This window comes from Corvus cornix, chromosome 8, assembly GCF_000738735.6.
Source record: "Corvus cornix cornix isolate S_Up_H32 chromosome 8, ASM73873v5, whole genome shotgun sequence".
Lineage (NCBI taxonomy): Eukaryota > Metazoa > Chordata > Aves > Passeriformes > Corvidae > Corvus > Corvus cornix.
This window is the reverse complement of record NC_046338.1, coordinates 13,514,943-13,532,539: the sequence shown is the minus strand read 5'-3', so window position 1 is coordinate 13,532,539 and position 17,597 is coordinate 13,514,943. Positions and strand designations below refer to the sequence as shown.

General features: G+C 36.9%; 1 long non-coding RNA gene across 1 annotated transcript; it reads left to right on the top strand.

Annotated features, from left to right (window-relative positions):
- Positions 1-628: 628 nt before the first annotated feature.
- Positions 629-16,429, top strand: LOC109145910. The gene is made up of 4 exons (XR_002047593.3): positions 629-778; positions 4,253-4,293; positions 14,061-14,176; positions 15,857-16,429. It is a non-coding gene; the product is annotated as an uncharacterized LOC109145910 (long non-coding RNA).
- Positions 16,430-17,597: the final 1,168 nt, after the last annotated feature.

The following is a 17,597-nucleotide window of genomic DNA, read 5'->3' as shown; positions in this document are numbered from 1 at the left end:
ATGACTGTTTGAGGAGAATTAAAAGCTGTGTACTCTTGTCACCTCTTTCAAAAGATAGCAAGATATTGTCAGGGAAGCTGGTGTTGAATGCATTTGTGCAATAAGTGTGAATGTCTTCCACCTATTTACAATTAAATATCCATCTCAATTTCTAAGCAATTTTGGTGCCATGGTTCAGGTCTACTAAAGCTTCTTTCAAGTCTAGAATAGTATCAATCCTTTAATGCATTTACAGTTAAATTTTGTCCATCTCATCTTTGAGCCTTTTAAAATATATATTGATTATCACTAGATGAAGCTGAATGGGATATTCAGGGTGATCCTATCAGTGACACCTGGGAAATAATGGCATATTTGAAGAAGGAAGAGAACAGTCTCAGTTTGTATTGCTGACTGGCAATTATACCAGAAATCAAAGGGGCTTCTGTCCTTTAACCATCCACACACAGCTCTGGCATTCCCTGGTGTGCAACTCAGTTCTTTGACTCATCAGCCTTGCTACCATTGCACTGCTTTCATTCTCCACAGCTAGATTATTGATAGTTCTTGTTACAATGATGCATTGATTGCTTCAGTCAGGAATGTCCTATGGTTGTGATGTTTTCTGTTTTTTTTAAGATAGGAAAGATCCTTGCTGAATCCAGGTGTTGCAATGCAGGATGTGATGTGTGATGAAATGCCAGGACTGAAGACAAACTATTATTCAGCAGCTCTGGGCAGAGCAGCCCTCGGGATTTGGGAAGGCCTTTCAATGGATGTCATCTTTGAGTGTAACAAGGTGATAAGTGTGATTCAAGTCCTTGCCATTATTGAGTTCTCTGTTTCAAAACAAATCTTTACTATAATCAATAATGTCTGAATAACAGCATCTTGTATTGCCTAATTTCAAGGGTGTCCAATGAGTCAAAAAAATGTGAATCAACCATGGATTTAATTATATAATCTTCTGTCTTGGTACATCTCATCTGGATAGAAATAGACAGGACTGGATATTTTCTACAAAGCCTTGTCTTACAAGATTTCTAGCTTCATCAGGAAGGTTCATTAAGTACTTAAAAGTTAAGAAAATTACTGGACCTCCCAGTCCTCTGAGACTAACTTTTTCCCAGCTACAGAGACCAATAAATATCTGTATCATATGTTGCATTTCATGAGAAAACAGTTGGAGCATTTTTTCAGTCTGTGGGTACTTAAAACTCTGTGCAGGATAACATAACATGTGAATTTGGGGGCCAGGCCAGTATACCCTTTCTTTTCCAGCCTTTAATTTTCAAGCCAAACCTGTGTATCATACAGATCAGTGTGTGCATTATTTTATAAAGTCTGGTGTGCAAGTCTTAGAAGTCATTGAGGTGAACTATTAAACTTGCTTTGATTTCGATGGCAGGTCCATGTATTTAGAAGGACGCAGTAGGCTAGAACTCATAAAAAGAATTTATCAATTTTTATTGTTAATTATACCCTAAATTATTAAATAATGGAATTTTCTAAATGCAATTTATTTTTTACCACCTGTTGCTGCTACTCAGCTTCCTGTGCAATTTAGACAAAGGTAAAGGACTGATGCTTTTATTTTCTGTGCTACATAATACTGTACTGTTTGTGTTCACATATAATGCAAAGCAATGTCAAAAATCTAACAGATTTGTTTTAAATGGTATCATTACCTGTGATGATGTTACACACATTGATTAGTATGAAAACCATAAAAAGCTAGATCAGCGTCAGCACAATTTCTGTGGGAAATTTCCTATTATGTAATGGATGGCATTACCTTTTAACATGCAAGTATTCTGCTTCCCCTAGTCTTAGGAATGAATTTCTTCTTGTTAAGAAGGACTAGTGCCATAAAATGTGCTATCTAACTTCAATAGAAGGGAAAAAATTATTAAAAAAATCTCATCCAGATACAGACCTGATTATGATCTTTGGACATAATCCAGTGGGAGTTTTTCATTATTATTTTTAAAGTTTAAAAAATGAATTTTAAAATATGATCTGAAAAATGAATACAGAGTACCTTCTTATACAGCACTGCATTGTAAAAAAATGAAGAGAATGGAAGTTTTCAGCATAATATCTGATAAACTGTAAAACCTGCATATATCAAGCAAACTGTAGTTTATGAGAGGAGGCTTCTTCTGTGCATGTGCATAAGGTACTAAGAGCAGACTCATCGTGCTTGAGCATAAATGAAAATGTAATTGACAAGTCCCAAAATTATCTGTGTAACAATATAGTCATATAATTAGTATAAAAATAAATGTGCAAGCCAAAGATTATTATAGGAAATGTAGTTTTACTGTAACAAAGGGTTGTGACAGGAAGATACTAAATACAGAAACGTGCTTAGAGTCTGTTTTTTAATCATTCTCCACAAATATTCATTTTACTCACAGTGAAATCCCAGTGGTTTTCTTCTGCAGTGTTAGTGTGGGAAAAGGAGTAGCTGAAGGACAATTGAAAATGGACACTAATATGATAATAATTGAGTAAGCAACCAAATGTCTCATCCTAATAAGAAGAGTAGACGAACACAGTATGTGCTGAAAAGATAGGACTTTTCTCAGCTTTGGCTGTGGTTGTATCTCAGATAGCAGCCTGCCAAAGCAGCCTGAATAACTGGCAGCCAAACTTGCCTGTTCACATAAGGCTCTCCCATTTCCCAGTTCTAATTCGTTTCTATCCCTGTGACAAACACTAATACTATTGGAAATAACTACATATCCACCTGCCAGTATCCTTGTGCAGGAATTTCTGCCAGTCTAATTGAGAAGGAAGTTCTTGGCTTAATATAGGAAAGAAGGTACCTGGTTATTTTAAGATCAGTCTAGAAATTGTCGTCTTGCTGTTAATTCCTATTCTCCACATAATTCAGAATATAATGCTTCCATGTTGTGAGGTCTTGCAATGGTCCTGGAGTTATCATCAATCATTAAGGTAAAAGTTAATAGGACACAGTTTTAGAGGAGATAAGAATAAATCCCTTATCTATACAGATATGCTCCATTTTTCTAACATGAGTATTTTGAAATGTTTACTATCTAAACTCCCATCTCATATGACTTATCGCAGTTACCCCTTATACCTAGATCACTTACAGCCTCAGCATGTAGTTGCCACCTGCAATCGCTGCTACTAACCTCAAGCTAAGTGAAACATCCCATGGAATATCTATCAATATAAAGTCTATGCAAAAAAAAAAAAAAAGCTTTGGATTTCATTAAGATGACACTATTTACTGTGTTTGGGGTTTGTTCTTTGGCTATTGCCTTTTCACTTGTTTATTTCCTGACCTTTCCTTTTATTTTTATTGTATACCTGTATGCTGTTATGTTATTGAATTTTGAAGAACTTCCACCTTAAATATTCAGATTTTAGCCACAAAATCTTGTTTTCTAAATATTGAGCCAAACATACCTTATTTTTCAAAGGACAAAGATATAGTCCCAGCAAAGCTGATCTCTCCTCTGTCACTCTTTATTTTTCAAATGAAGTGGAGCTCCTGCCACAGAATTGAAATTAACTGAAGTTAGTAAAAATTGCCTGGATAAAACACAGTTTAAATTTTGAAGTCTATCTTGAAGACAAACAATCTCAGAGTTAAAACATTAGAATGATTTCAGTGTTCTTCTGGAAACATTCCTCCCTTTCATCTAAATTCTTTTATAAACCAAAAGACTTTTTGCTGATGATCTGCCAAATGCATATTTTGGGGTTTTTTTGAGGGATCTGGAGCAGACAACAGATCTGGTTGCTGTCTAGAAGTCCCATGCACACTGGGGATATGTTTTTGGCTCCAGTCAGCTACTTGAAGGATATTCTGGGTTGCCTCTTCTCTTCAGTAACTCCAAATAGATGCATGGAGGAGAAATAATCAGCCACTGGGTCTGCTACACTTAGAGAGACTTGGAAAACCATCACAGAGTTTGGTATATAAGAGAGGGGCTTTTACTCATCAAATGAAAATGGAAGTTCCTTATTCTAGTCAGGACATCTGGTAAAGATATTTGTCCTATGTGATTTTTCACCTGATGTTGTCTGTATAATAATTTTTACTCAAACAAAAAGTGTTCCTTGAAGTAAGGCAGTTATTTTTAACTTCTAAGGCCAGAAGCAAACTTTTCTGCTAAAAACACAAACACACTGTACAATTTTGTAGAGCCTTTGATAAGTGAAAAGCTCTTTAATTTGTTTTAATATTTCCTTTTTTTCTTTCATTCCCCTTTTGCAATTGGTCTTTATGCTAAAGAAGAAGAAGCAGCCTTGGAAAATAGAAGGCAACTGTTTTCTGTAAGTGGTTTTAAGTCATTAGATTTCTTTAGCTCTTGCTCACAGCCCCCCCTTCCCTATTAGAAGAGTTTCTATCTTATGCCACAAGCAAATGTAATTTCTGTTGTTGCTTCTTTGCAAAATCCAATTTGTTATGATGTATTATGCATGCGAGTATAATTGCAGAGGAGGAGTTAAACTGAATGACAGTTTAAAGAGGTGCATTCCTTTGGCTGTGTCACTCACAAAGAGCAGCAAAAAGAAAAGTGGGACAAATTGATGCCCTGATGAAAGTATTAATCTGCTAAGACTTCAGATGAAACAATGGGACTGCCCTAACCAAGCCATAGCCTCTAGAGAACAAAATTATGGCACTGACTTCTGATACAGAGATTATTGTAGCCTCAGCAGCAATATCAGTGCTAAGATCTACTTTATTCTTTGTGTATACATTACTAGCAATTAAAAATGTGCTTGTCAGTAGCAATCTTAGCATAAACCATTTTTTCCCAAGAAATGTGAGAGTTTTATGAGATCCTGTATAATGAGTTATTCTTTTGCCATTTAAATATGTAAAAATAATAAATAAGAGCAAAATAGCAGGGTGGGTAAGTATTCCAAGTGAAATCTCTTTAAAGAAAATGTGTAAGATTTTCACTGCAAATCAGGATAGAGGTTATAAATACAGCAAATTATATCTTTGTAATTCTGATGCTGGGGAAACTGATGTATCTATTAAAATAGTGGTAAAGTGGTTTATATTTCTTATTTTCTACAACAAATTATGGTGGTAAAAAAAGAGCTTTTAAAATAAAGCTTTTATTTTTTTATTCTGTATATCACTGAACTACAATTTCTTTGTAGTATTTCAGAGATAACTGCTCTGAAAATATTTGGGCCATGTGTTTCTGCATTGTTTTCTGTGTCTATCCCAGACAGCCAGATCAGATGGCAACAGATGTGTGGTGCAGGAAGATTTCATCAGTAACCTTTGATGCTGACGACTTCATGCTTGAAACTTTCAAAGTTACTCACAGCTGCCTACTGTGGGAAAGGACCCTGCAATCCAGGATAGTTCTTCTTTCCCACTGCCTCTCTTTATCCAGTTCCAGGTCTTTGAGCAATAAAATGAATTGATTGTTGGCCTTAAGTAGTTACAGGAGTCTCTACAATACAAAGGTCTGCATGCAATGGGAAAGCAAGACTGATGTCTCATATTCCTTAATTTTGTATGAATCAGATTAGATAAATCAGCTTCTTAAATCTACAAATGATAGTTTTGATGGTTGAGTGGGAATGGGCATCGGAGTAAAACTGGTCAGTTGTAGCATAATATTGGCTCTCTTCAGAAGCATTGCATTTCAGAATAAAATGTCCTGTCCATTTCTCCTGAACATAATGAACTAGGCACTGGAAACTTGCCTGTTATTCCTGGAGTCTCTACTCATTAAGTATTTCGGTATTTGTATGTGAAGGTCATCGATTTACCCATTCAATCACACTAAGCTGTTATTTGTGGGAGCTTGGACTTCCTGTAGTTCTGAAATTCTTAACTTTTCACCATGTCTCAGTACTTAAATTCTACATTCCTTATTAAGGTCAGTGGGAAATCTGAGAAAAGTAGGTCAGGTCCTCCTTCCTTGATAAACTAGTTAGGTATGAATACATACTACCAGATAAGAAAGCAGTCTGACGTTGTAGGTGCGACATTATGAGATCTCCCCCAAAACCCCAAAATGGTGGAAACAGGAACTTGTTGGGTTTTGGGGGTTTTTTAAATAGAAATGTCAGTATACTGCCATCACCTACTCTCCCAAGAAACACTGCATTTTTCTTTTTTTTATCTGGATTCAGACAAAATCAAGTCTCTGTATTCTTATGGACTGAATGGGATCCTATGATAATAGTTTTATCCCAGTGAAGATCAATTTGAAGAAAAAGACCTCACACATAAAAGCCTTTTTTGAGTGCTAGTTAGCAAGTCCTTTATAAACAGAGTCTGTTTATTATTTCCACAGAGTTGTCTTATCAAATCCTCATAGAAATGGAATCTATCTAAAAGTGTCTTTAGAAATTGCAAACAGATACATAAATTGAAGCAAAGTCTTGATATTTGTGAAAATAATCTTTTTACAGGATATTTTTGTACAAAGTGAAATATTATGTTTGGTAATTTCAAAGAGACACTTTAGGCTTCTGTAATAAATAGTTCTGTTATCAACACATGCACAAAAGTCAAGTGACTACGAATTCTTAAAGAAGTGTCATGTACTTCAGCAATAAATATTTCTTAGAGTAACAGAGTCCTGAATAGAATGGAAATACTCAGAAAAGAAAAGAAAAGAAAACAAAACCCTTCCACGTTTTAAGCCCTTTTTTTGCCAGCTACCCCAGCTGGTAAAAAATTAATGTACTGGTATAAGTATTGAATATATTTTTAAAGCTGACACTTGTCTTCCCCTCTCTGTGTAGTGGGCGTGTGAGTGCCGGTCAAGCCACCAGCTCAGGTGAGAGAATTCTAGCCCAGGTAGCCTCACAAAAAGCGCTACTCACAAAGAAAATGTGAAAGAATCAGTATACTGATGCATTTTCAAAATATTCAGCTGCTGAAAGCCCTCCATGTGCCTGCTCATGGCATCTGTGGCAACCAGCCTCAGGATCATGGATCCACAGAATGGAGACTGCCAAGGCACACTATTTCACAGCTGAAAGAAGCATAATTCTCCCTCCAAAGTTCTGGTACTAAGTGTAAAGTTGAAAAAAACAAACAAACAAACAAACCCCATTGGCTTAAGAGTGCCTTTCTATTTCATAGCAGATGAGACACTGCTCATAAAAATCAGCACTGTCTTCTGTTATGGAAATCCTCGTGTACACATCCATCAAGTAAAGAATCCAGCATCTGTAGGATACTCAAGTAATTGATTTCAGAAATAAATAGTGAAATTAATAACAATCAGCCAGTGGTCATTTAGTCCATTTAACCATAGTATTATCTCTAGATATTTTTATTTTTCTGTTCTTTTGCTAGAATTTCTGTTTGAACAGTGTAGTTATTACAGATTTCACTACAAAGGTCACTCATTTGCTCTCACTCGGTGAAACACTTTTGGCCAGATAGCTCATAATACATAGAAGCAGGCAGATAGAAGAGAATTTTGGGAAACCATTAAGTAAGACCTATTAAGTTTGGCTCAACCAAGCTTTTTTTTACAGTGAATAACTTTGTTCTTAAAGCCCAGTACAGAAGCACTGCAATTTCCTGATGATTTCTGTAACTGGAGTCAAAATGCCTTCATTGCAACAGTGGTGAAAGGTGGGACTAATCCCTCCAGCCCACATTGATTTAGATTCTTCCTGCTGCTCTGAATGATCCCTGGTAGTTGGTTGTCCTAAGAAACCATGCAGGATAGATGGGATCATAAGTTTATCAATGTAATGAAATTCAGTGCTCTTTAGGAAGATTCCTTGTGGAAGAAGTAAGGAAATAGAAGAAGATATGGCAGTCTTGCAGTAGGTTATCCACAGAATAATCCCTATGATTCAGTTAAGCCATTTCAAAGGTGATTTCTGCTACCTTTTTTACCAGGGCACAATGAGGACAGGCTCCACACTATCACAGGAAAGTGAATCATTCACTGTTAGGCATCTTTACCTTATTGCTCTACATGTTATAGCTCAAAGAAGAAAAAAAGCACCTTTCTTTTAAAGGTATTGTATTCTTGTTTGTTTTTAGAGTAAGTCATCTGTAAATAGCTGCTGGCATTGTTTTTTCATCTGCTGCTTGGATGGATAGGTCAGTTTGAAAGAGCTTCCTTCCCTGACTTTTAAATATAAGCTAGAAGCGTGGTATCAACTCTGGGTTTTTTAACCTCTTTATTCACACTGCATCATGATATAAGTGAGCATGATTATTAGTAGTGTCTTGTGATATATTAATCACAGGTTAAAAAAAACTGTATCAAGACTTATGGAATTTAGTCTGGAGTGCTTAATCTTGAAAACGCCTCTCTTTAGAAGCAGCTGATAGAATTCTCTACATTTTTAAATACTGGAACTTCCCAAACAAGTTCAGTTTTTACCATCTTGTACTATAGACTGTAAGTGTCTAAGAAGATAGCAGGATCACAGTTATTAGAGGTTTAAAAAGACCTCTTTATTCATTGAGCCAGCTCTCTTTCAACCAAACCTATGTTGTTTTCCATAGAACATGCACTAGTGCCTTATCACAGGGGACTTCTGACATTGAAGCAGTTCCACAGAGCAGCACTACATTAAAGACATTCAGAAGCCAAGTGTGGGTTCCAGTGGATCACAGCCTCTCACCGAGGCTTTCACCTGGAGTCAGCCCTCACAGTCAGGAGCAGATCAGGACAGAGCAGTCCCATTGCTCTCACTTGCAGGTGTTCCACAGGCCTTGGAGCAGTTTTGAATGTGCTGTGAATTCCATACAGGCCTTTCAGATATCCTGTGCCTGGGGAAGCCCCCTCACAGTGGGAGTCAAGGCTGGGCACCCCTGCCAGCAGCAGCCCCAGGGACGTGTGTGCTGTTTGCTCCTGCACTTGGCCTGTGTTGGGGCTCCAAGCAGCAGCAGTGTAAGTACATCAGAGCATCTCTGGGACAATGGTTTGGTAGGAAGATTAAACAGGAATCCAACCCAAAACTCTGCCATTTGTCATGAGGAATCAGGGCCTGATTCAAAACTAGACACTTTTCTCCTACTTTCTGTGCCTTTATGATTCATCTGAGTTTATTTTTTTGTTCTGAAATTTATTAAAAGAAAGAGTGTGTATCAAAAGGGAAACAGGTTTCAAAATGCTAGCTTTGAAGCTTGTAATCTCCCACAGAAACCCAACTGAAACTTGCAGCGTGGTTTGCCCCACAGAGGGGGTGAAAACATGATTTGGAGCAGCGTGACAGTGGCTGTCAGCTCCAAATTCTTCAATTAAAATGAAAATCCTTCTGCCCACAAATTCTGCATTCAATTAGAACGAAAATGTAACAGAAAACTGGATGGATTAAAGAGCACGTGTTTTTCTTTCTCTTCGGTAGCCTAAATTCAATATAATGCAACTTTGTTGTTTCGTTTGTATAGATCTAGTTGCTTGCTTTGGTCAGGCATTTCTGTCCCAGCCTTCTTGAGCTACTGGAGTTGCTAGTGCCTCTTGCATTCTTTCCATGTTGTGCATACAGTGAATTTGTATTATCTATTGTTTGTTCTAAACTTCTGACTTTGTTTTGCCAAAGCTATCTGGTTTTAAATTAGTAATTTTCGCTCCCTCATGCAATTCTTCTAAATTACTTTTTGGAGTACTGGCTATTAATATTATCTTTGATGTTTTATTTTATAGTCTTCCATTTTATTTTACATTTCACAGGTTCCTAGTTGCAAATAATCCTACAGGCAATTTTCTCACTTGCAACTATTCCTTGAAAGATATGCTAATGTAGCAAGGCACTCGCAATACTGGGGGTTAAGTTAATCACCCAAAATGAGCCGTATTACTGTCAGTGGTATATAAAGACATCCCAAAGTGAATTACTAAGCAGACTAGCATTAAAGCTCCTTTATAAAATAACAGAACCTGAAGGTGTGCAGAAGTAAACATTTGTTTCAGAATCTGTTGAGCTAAGGAATCTGGGGTTTGTTTCTGTACTTGAAGATAACAAATGAATACAATGTTTTTGTTGTCTTTAAAAAAAACTTTGCAATATTATTTGAAAAGCCTTTGTGAATTAAAAAAAAATCAAAGATTTAATAATGAATGCCTTTATGTTCATATATTTGCACATAAAAAGGTGTTTCCTGCTCTGTGTTCAAACTAAGTAGGACACACAAATAAGAAACTGATAGATTAAATTACGTCATTTAAAATGAAAATTGCAATAATTCTCATATCCTTAGACTTATTTGCAAGTATCCAGAAGACATGTCCAATAGACATATATCTTAATATGTGCACTTGATAGTATTCACAGTATATGTTTAAACAGAAAAATTGAACACTCTATTGGAAATATACCCCCCATACCTAGAACTATCAAACGAGGTGTCCCTCTGCTCTAGCTGGGCACACAGAACAGTTCAGCTGTGCAGGCTGAAGAATGTAGTCAGGATCCGCAGCCAGGTCTGACTTCTGTTGGTTGCATCATGTACAATGCAGCAGCACTGTGCTACATGGACAATAGATTAAGGAGTTTCAGATAGTCTTAATCTGTTCTGTCACAAGGGTACTTTCTCTTTTTAGAGGGAGGCAGAGGTACAGCTCAGGGCTGTGTTTTAAAACAGTGGTACAGCCGTACTTCTAATGATCTAGATTTGTGTTTCCTGTCTGGAAAAAAAAGAAAATAAGATTTACTTACATTGTAGTGATATGCATTTTTATTGGAACAAATATATTACAAAGAATAAAAGATAGGGAGTATGTAGGAAAGGTTTACGTGGAACACAGTATTTATTTGCCATGCATATTTGATATGCTTTCATTAAATACGCAATAGAAATGTCAACATAAAGTGCTGTTTAGATCGTCCTATAAAAACAAACTGCATTGGTATTAGAACTGGAATGCACTAATCTTTGGTTAAATACAAGCCTTATTTGCTATCCAGCAAAGAAATATTTGCTTGAGTGTTGTTAAATAAGCATATATTTAACCTAATTTAATTTATCTTTAATTTATAACGTCTGATGAAGTGATACGGTGTCAGTGTAACCAGCACTTTCCTATACCATCATCTGTCATTACATGGGGTTTTTGCTCTCTCTCACTCATTGGCATTCAATCACTAGCAATTATCACCAGCCCATGCCTAAACTGAAATTATTTTAGCGGTCTTGCTGAACCATGACCAATCCTTCTTACAAAGAAGAAATAGCATCCATCTCTTCAAGGAATATTTTTGTAGCCATACAGTCATCTGACACAACTGTAACAGATAAATCTGTTCACTAGTAAAGTAACATTTGAGATAGATGCCCACATTTGTGAGCTGGAATTTGAAACTAAATGCTAAACATTTCTAAATTTGGGGATTTAGGTTTGCATTGTTTGATTGGGGTTTTTTTATTTTGCTGGTATATATATGCTGACTTCAAAATTTCACTCAGGTTTTTAAATAGTGCTTATAATGATGGCTAATATATACTGAAAATAGTCTTCTACAACAAGAAAAGAAAGAGTACTTTTAATCTGGATATCCAATTAAGGAATATAAAATATACCATACAGGATTGTCATCCAAACCTTACCTGTACCAGCAGTTTATAGGGAACTTTAAATTGAGGTTTATGCCCTGAAGCATAATAATATCTCTCCCTTATAGCCTTTGCAATTATTTCGTTCTCTGTAATGTAATTGTGGATGTTCCTACTGTCTATGTACCCAGTATTTTGGGAGGAGCCTTACTGCACTATATTATTAACATAATAGTATTTTTAGAAGGAGTTCCATAGGTGTACAATTTATCTAAAAACTGTCTTTCTACAGTCTTTCTGTCGGTTTACCCAGCAAAAGTGCCTGCAGTGAAGTGCGGAGAAACCGGAGGCGGATGTAAATTCAAGCCCTGGTAACAATCTAAGCGAGGCGGCCCCGAGCCCAGCACAGCCAATTTACTTTGCTGAGGAGCTCAGTAAATCAGCTCCTGCTGAGCCCGTGCTGCCGTGGTGCCTGCCGGAGTCCAGGAGAGCGGGGCAGAGCCACCGTGGGGCTCTGCAGGTGCTGCTGTCATTCCTGATGGACTCGCGGGCTAGCAGGGACACAGACACTCAAATCATTGCTTTCCTGTTTCAGTGGGTGGCTTCCTGGGGGGTATGTTCCATCTAAAACTTTCCTATATTTCTTGCTCTGACATTATTGCTATGATTTTTATCTTCTCCTCTTTCTGGCCCCTTTTTCAAAAAGGAACAGCAGATCCATTTTTACTTGGTTTTGCTTTTAGTCTCTCTCCAGTTTTCCACATGGAGTGACCAGAGTAAGAGGCATGTTATCTCCTTCCACGTGCATCGCACTGCTGTCTGTATCTGCCACATCTGAATGTCTCCTGTGTAAAATAAATAACCAGGATGGTGCCCCACAGCCTTTAAGGAGATTTACTTCACATAAAGCCATCATGTGTCTGTGCCCAGGAACGTGCATAGGAGGCTCACTGCGGCACAGTACCCTGAAGAATGTGCATACCACACATGTTCCAGAACTAGGAAGGAGTTACAGTGTGCACAAGCTGTGCTAGGAAAAAATTAAATTCACAAGGGAAACTAGAAATAAATTTTGAAAAATATCAAGAATAACTGAAGTCCAATCATTTTTATAGTCCCTCTCCAAATGTTAGTATACCTTTTTTCTCTCCTCTTCCTGTTCTCATTTCTTCGTCTTTTTGTACTGTGTCCACTGTGAGTCTGACTCTTTAAAAATATGCTTTGATAGATATAGCATCCTCTCAGCTCATTAAAACCATGCTTCCATGGTTATGCATTGCTTGTGATAGAATAATTCAGCATATATCTTTGTACATGAGAAATACAAAGGAAAAGTAACACAAAATTTGTCTCATTCAACAGGTTTATTAGAGTAATTTATTCTTTTACATACCTGTTAAAGTAGATACTACTATGAATGGAGCCAGGCAGATAGACAGACATGCAAGGAAGACTTTGTATTTTATTGCTTTGGATGATTGATGAAAAATTATAATCTTTGGCAAAAACTCTAAACTTTATAGGAGGAAAAGGACACAGAAAAAAAAAAGACATTACTGTATTTAGGGATTTCATTACATCCTTCATTAAAGATCAGAACAAAAATGCAGGATTTTAATAATGAGGTATAATTCAAAATAAATTAGACAATTAGAATAAATGCCTCATTAAAATAATGAGATTTGTGTGCTATACAATGGCACTTGTTTTTTCCTCATTCCAAACTATGCAAGTTTTGGTTGATATGTTGAACTCCCAAAAATGCTGTTCTGCCGATGGAGGCTTTTATCGAAGCCGTAAGCAAAGACTGGCCTGGAATGCATGGCACTGGTGAGCACTGGGAGCTCCTGTGACTCAGAGGGATGCAGCACATCCTTCAGAGACAACTGGCAGGGTCCCTTAGCTGCCCTGAATGCTTTTTGGAAAAAATGGTGTAAATTTTGTCACTTCAAAAATTATCTTTTGGGGGGAAATAATGCACAATAAAATGGCTGCTAGCATGAGAGGAACATCCTGTCCTCCAGGCTTTTTCATGAAAGAAACACATTTCATTGCCATTTGAAACTACCAGAGACACATTTGTTTGCATTCTCATATCACAAACACCTAATCAAAATGGTATGAAGAGGCAGGAAAAACCATTACCAAGCTGAGCCCAAATATGCCCAGTTTCAGCCTCAGAGAAATTTTTAGCCTGAAGTTATAAGCCACTGCAAATAGGTGTTTATAATGGAAGTGCCATCTTAACCTTGTCGGTAGTGGCACTACTGCTTTGCTATAATATCTCCTCTCCTAGCATCTGTGAAATTGTAATCTGTCCTATGGCTGGTAACTGAGGAGATGATGAAACCCAGGGATATGCTCTGAATTTATCTGTACTAGGCTTTTGCTGACACATAGAAAGGGAAGGTGAGCAGTGGGTAAGGGGCTTATGTCAAACAGATGAGTGTGGGAGAAATGGAAACAGGGTACCACATGACTGCCTGCATCAGTTACCAGATTATTTTATCATTTTTCTTTCTCTTCAGGAAACATGCAGCAAAATTGTTCGTTATGTTTGAAGGGTTAATCGATAGTATTTGTTTTTCAGCCTGGTGGAGCTACAAGCAAGTCAGTGTAGGACATCATAGTCTCACTAATGAAGATGTTATCTCTGGAAACTTTCTGCGTTACTCAGCATTAATTCCATCCAACTGCCAAATAATGGTATGTGCTACACTGATTCTTTGTAATTAAAATAGCTCTTCCATTACTGCTCTTATCAAGTAGGCATGATGAGACAGAGCTGTAATGCTATCTCTGAAAACAGCCGTGGTAAATATTTTTGTTGTATAACCACCTAGTAATTTTTCTCTCCTAAATCATTTGTTGCCTTACCTAACCTCTTTGTAAATTGGCCAATTGTATCTTTACTCATACAAATTATCTTTAATAGTCCATGGTCCAACAAATTAACTTATTTTTCAGACTGTTATGTTTCTACCCGTTAGCTCACAGTAATGTTTAAGGAGATAGGACTTGGCTCCTTGAATTTCTTTCAAAATTAACCTTTTTCCCATTTGAGGCAGAACACTTAAATATTGGGGCAACAAGTGATATAAGCCTTGAAAGAAGACAGGATTGGCAGAGAAAGCTTTGCTTATGACTGAAGTGGTACCCTGTGTATTTACCCAGGGAGAGGACCAAAAAAGTATCACTTCAGTCATAAGCAAAGCTGATGAGTATCCTTCAGTCTGCAGGACTGTTCAGACAAATCTGGTGAAGTTTGGATTTGATTCTCTGCAGAAAAAAGGAATTAACAGAAATTTCTGCCATCCAAAATCACTAAGTTTGAACTACTCCACTTAGCCTGTCTTTCTGTAGCCAGTTCTAATTTATTTCATGTGCATAACATAGAACAGCTAGAACAAAGGGTTCAGAGGGTCTGTCTCTTGGACATGATGCAGTGCAGCATGTACCTCATCCTCTGGCCTCATTTCCTCAGAAATTACCCTTGCTAATACTCTGGTTTATCCTTGTAATACCTTTTGATTTTCTCACAGCTCTGTGAGTGCTCTTATTCTGGCTCAGGCACAACAGTCATCAGTGATTTCTCGGCACCTCCCATTATTTACATTTCTGCTGCTCTGGGAACTAGTTGGCTATAAGGGACTAAATTTTCCTGTGGGTGTATTGGTTGTTAGTGACCCTGTGGACAGCCAGTGTAGGCAGAGTTGGAGAGGCAGCTCCTGCATGTGAGCATGCACATGTGGTCAAGTCTTAGAACTCTCAGCCTATTTGAAAAGAACAGTTGTATTTACCGGACATAGATGATATTTATAATATTATTTTCAAATACACTATTATCATCTATTTTTTCTAAATTTGAGTATAGAAGTTTATGAAGAATAATATAAAATGGTAGATATTTTGGAAAACAGGAAAAATCCTAAAACAGAGAGGGAGAAAAAGATATAAAATGCTTTTCCCCCCCTCTATCAAAATGAGACCATGCAAACCCAATACAATATCAAATCTAATTTTCAGTAACACTCAACACCAAAGTGACAATTAATTCCTTTCACAAGGATCTGTACAGACTCTTTCCCATATTGTACCTTGTAATAATGTTTGCCTAATCATCAGAAGACTTTTTCAAACTGTTTCGATTTTCTTCTTGGTAGTGAATTTTATTGTTTTTTTAAATTGGCATTACAATTTCAGCTCTCTTCCTGAAAAAAAATGTGATTGCCCTGTAAATAATGTTTAGATAAACTGGTTGCTTATCTGAAATGTCAGTTTTTCTAATACTTGTTAGGACACTGTAGAGTCATTCCAGAATTGCCATAAATTTTTACCATCCTATTTTCTACATATTCTGATGCTCTTGTGCTGTCTGTTATCCAGATGTCCTTCACTACCAAGATAATTCTCTGAATAACTGCAACAATGTTGGGAAATGCCACCTGAAATTGGATGACAAGAGATAATTTTTTTATTTCATGGGTTTACAATAAGCTGTACCCACTTCGGTGGACAAAAAAATGAACGCAGAGACTTTTATCAGCTGTTTGGCTGGCATGTGTTTGCATGTGCCTGAATCCATTTCCTGTTTGCTTTCCAAGATCCTGATACAGAGTGCAGCAACATCCAGTAGCACAAGGTAAGTCCTCTAATTGTAGCTGCACTCTCCCCTCCATGTTAGTGTCTTTGCAAAAATTTTTGTTTGAAACAATCCAGGTGGTTATTTCTTGTCAGTCTGTCTCATGTCATAGTCTCAAGCTATTAGTTAAGAAGATTCCAGAGCTAGAGGTGTCTTCTACAGCAAAAAAATGTAATTAAATACACCTCAGTTGATTTCTATCCGAAACAAAGAAATAAACACACTAGAGATTCAGGCAAGACAATCCTAGGAGCCTTCAAAATACTTTTATCATTCAAAGTACACAAACCCTTTGCTCTATCTGGCTAGACACAAAAATCCCTGAGATATTGAGTCTTGATTTCTGCTTAAATTCTGTAGCATTTGGCAAATAAATCTATCCTTCTCAAGTTTGAATGCATATCAATATAAAGTATATGTAAATCATACCATTTTTCTTTAGTGAAGCTAGGTTAAAAACATCCTCTAAAAGCACAAACCACAGGAACAGAAACTGAGAGAAGCATTCATTGAAATTCATGCCTCTGGAATTCATACATTTATATAACAAGTTTGTTGTGGTCTTTCAAACTGGTGAGCTAAGCTCTTAAGTGTGCAAAGACAACCCACTGCCCCCTCTCCAGACCCCCTCCCCTCATTCCTTACAACCAGTAATTTTGAATAAGAAGCATCTGCTCCTCCTCTGTGGTTACTTTTTAATTACTTTGTGTGCCCTACTTCTTTTGTTAAGAAAGTCTGAGGTTTCCAACACCAGTTGTAAAACGAAAAAATGCTATTTTGTGGGCTAGAACTGAAGTCAGAGTCAAGTACTTCTCTCAGAAAAAAAAATTACTGAGGATTGTAGGGATTTAGCTCTTTCAAGAAAATGACTTTTAAGACCTCCAAAGCTGCAAAATTATTCCAGTAAGAGCATTAATATTAATCATGGTGTGTTGCTATTGTTCAGGAGAAGTTAGCACTGAACTTCACAAAACTCTTTCAGCCTTTCGTCTCCAACTGTATAGATGTGAAACTAACAATAAATCTTGTTGACAATTTCTTCCACAGCTACTGGCAGTCAGGCAGCTGCAATGTGAACAGCGTCATGCACAATAAGTGCGGCACAGCCAACACCCATTAACTATCACCCTAGTTTCTCCTCTGACTTAGAGAACATGTCATTTTTCCCCAGTGAGCAGCCTTTTCAAATGTTGAATTAGTAATATTAGCAGCAAATACTACTAATTTGCTAGCCAGGCTGTGTTTTTCCAAAGTGTTCACAATGGGGTCTGATAACTGCTTTGTAGAGAAGCAGAGCAAAGATGAAAATTCAAAAACTTTTGTAAATCATTTGTATAAGACATAGAGAAGTGGTGTGAAATTGGTTTTTTTTTTGTTTTTAACATGAAAATAGTAAGAGCATAGTTTAAAAAAAATAAAAGAAGTGGAATTTCAACTCTACTCAACAACAAACTTAAATGCATTCTAATATAGAAGCATATACAT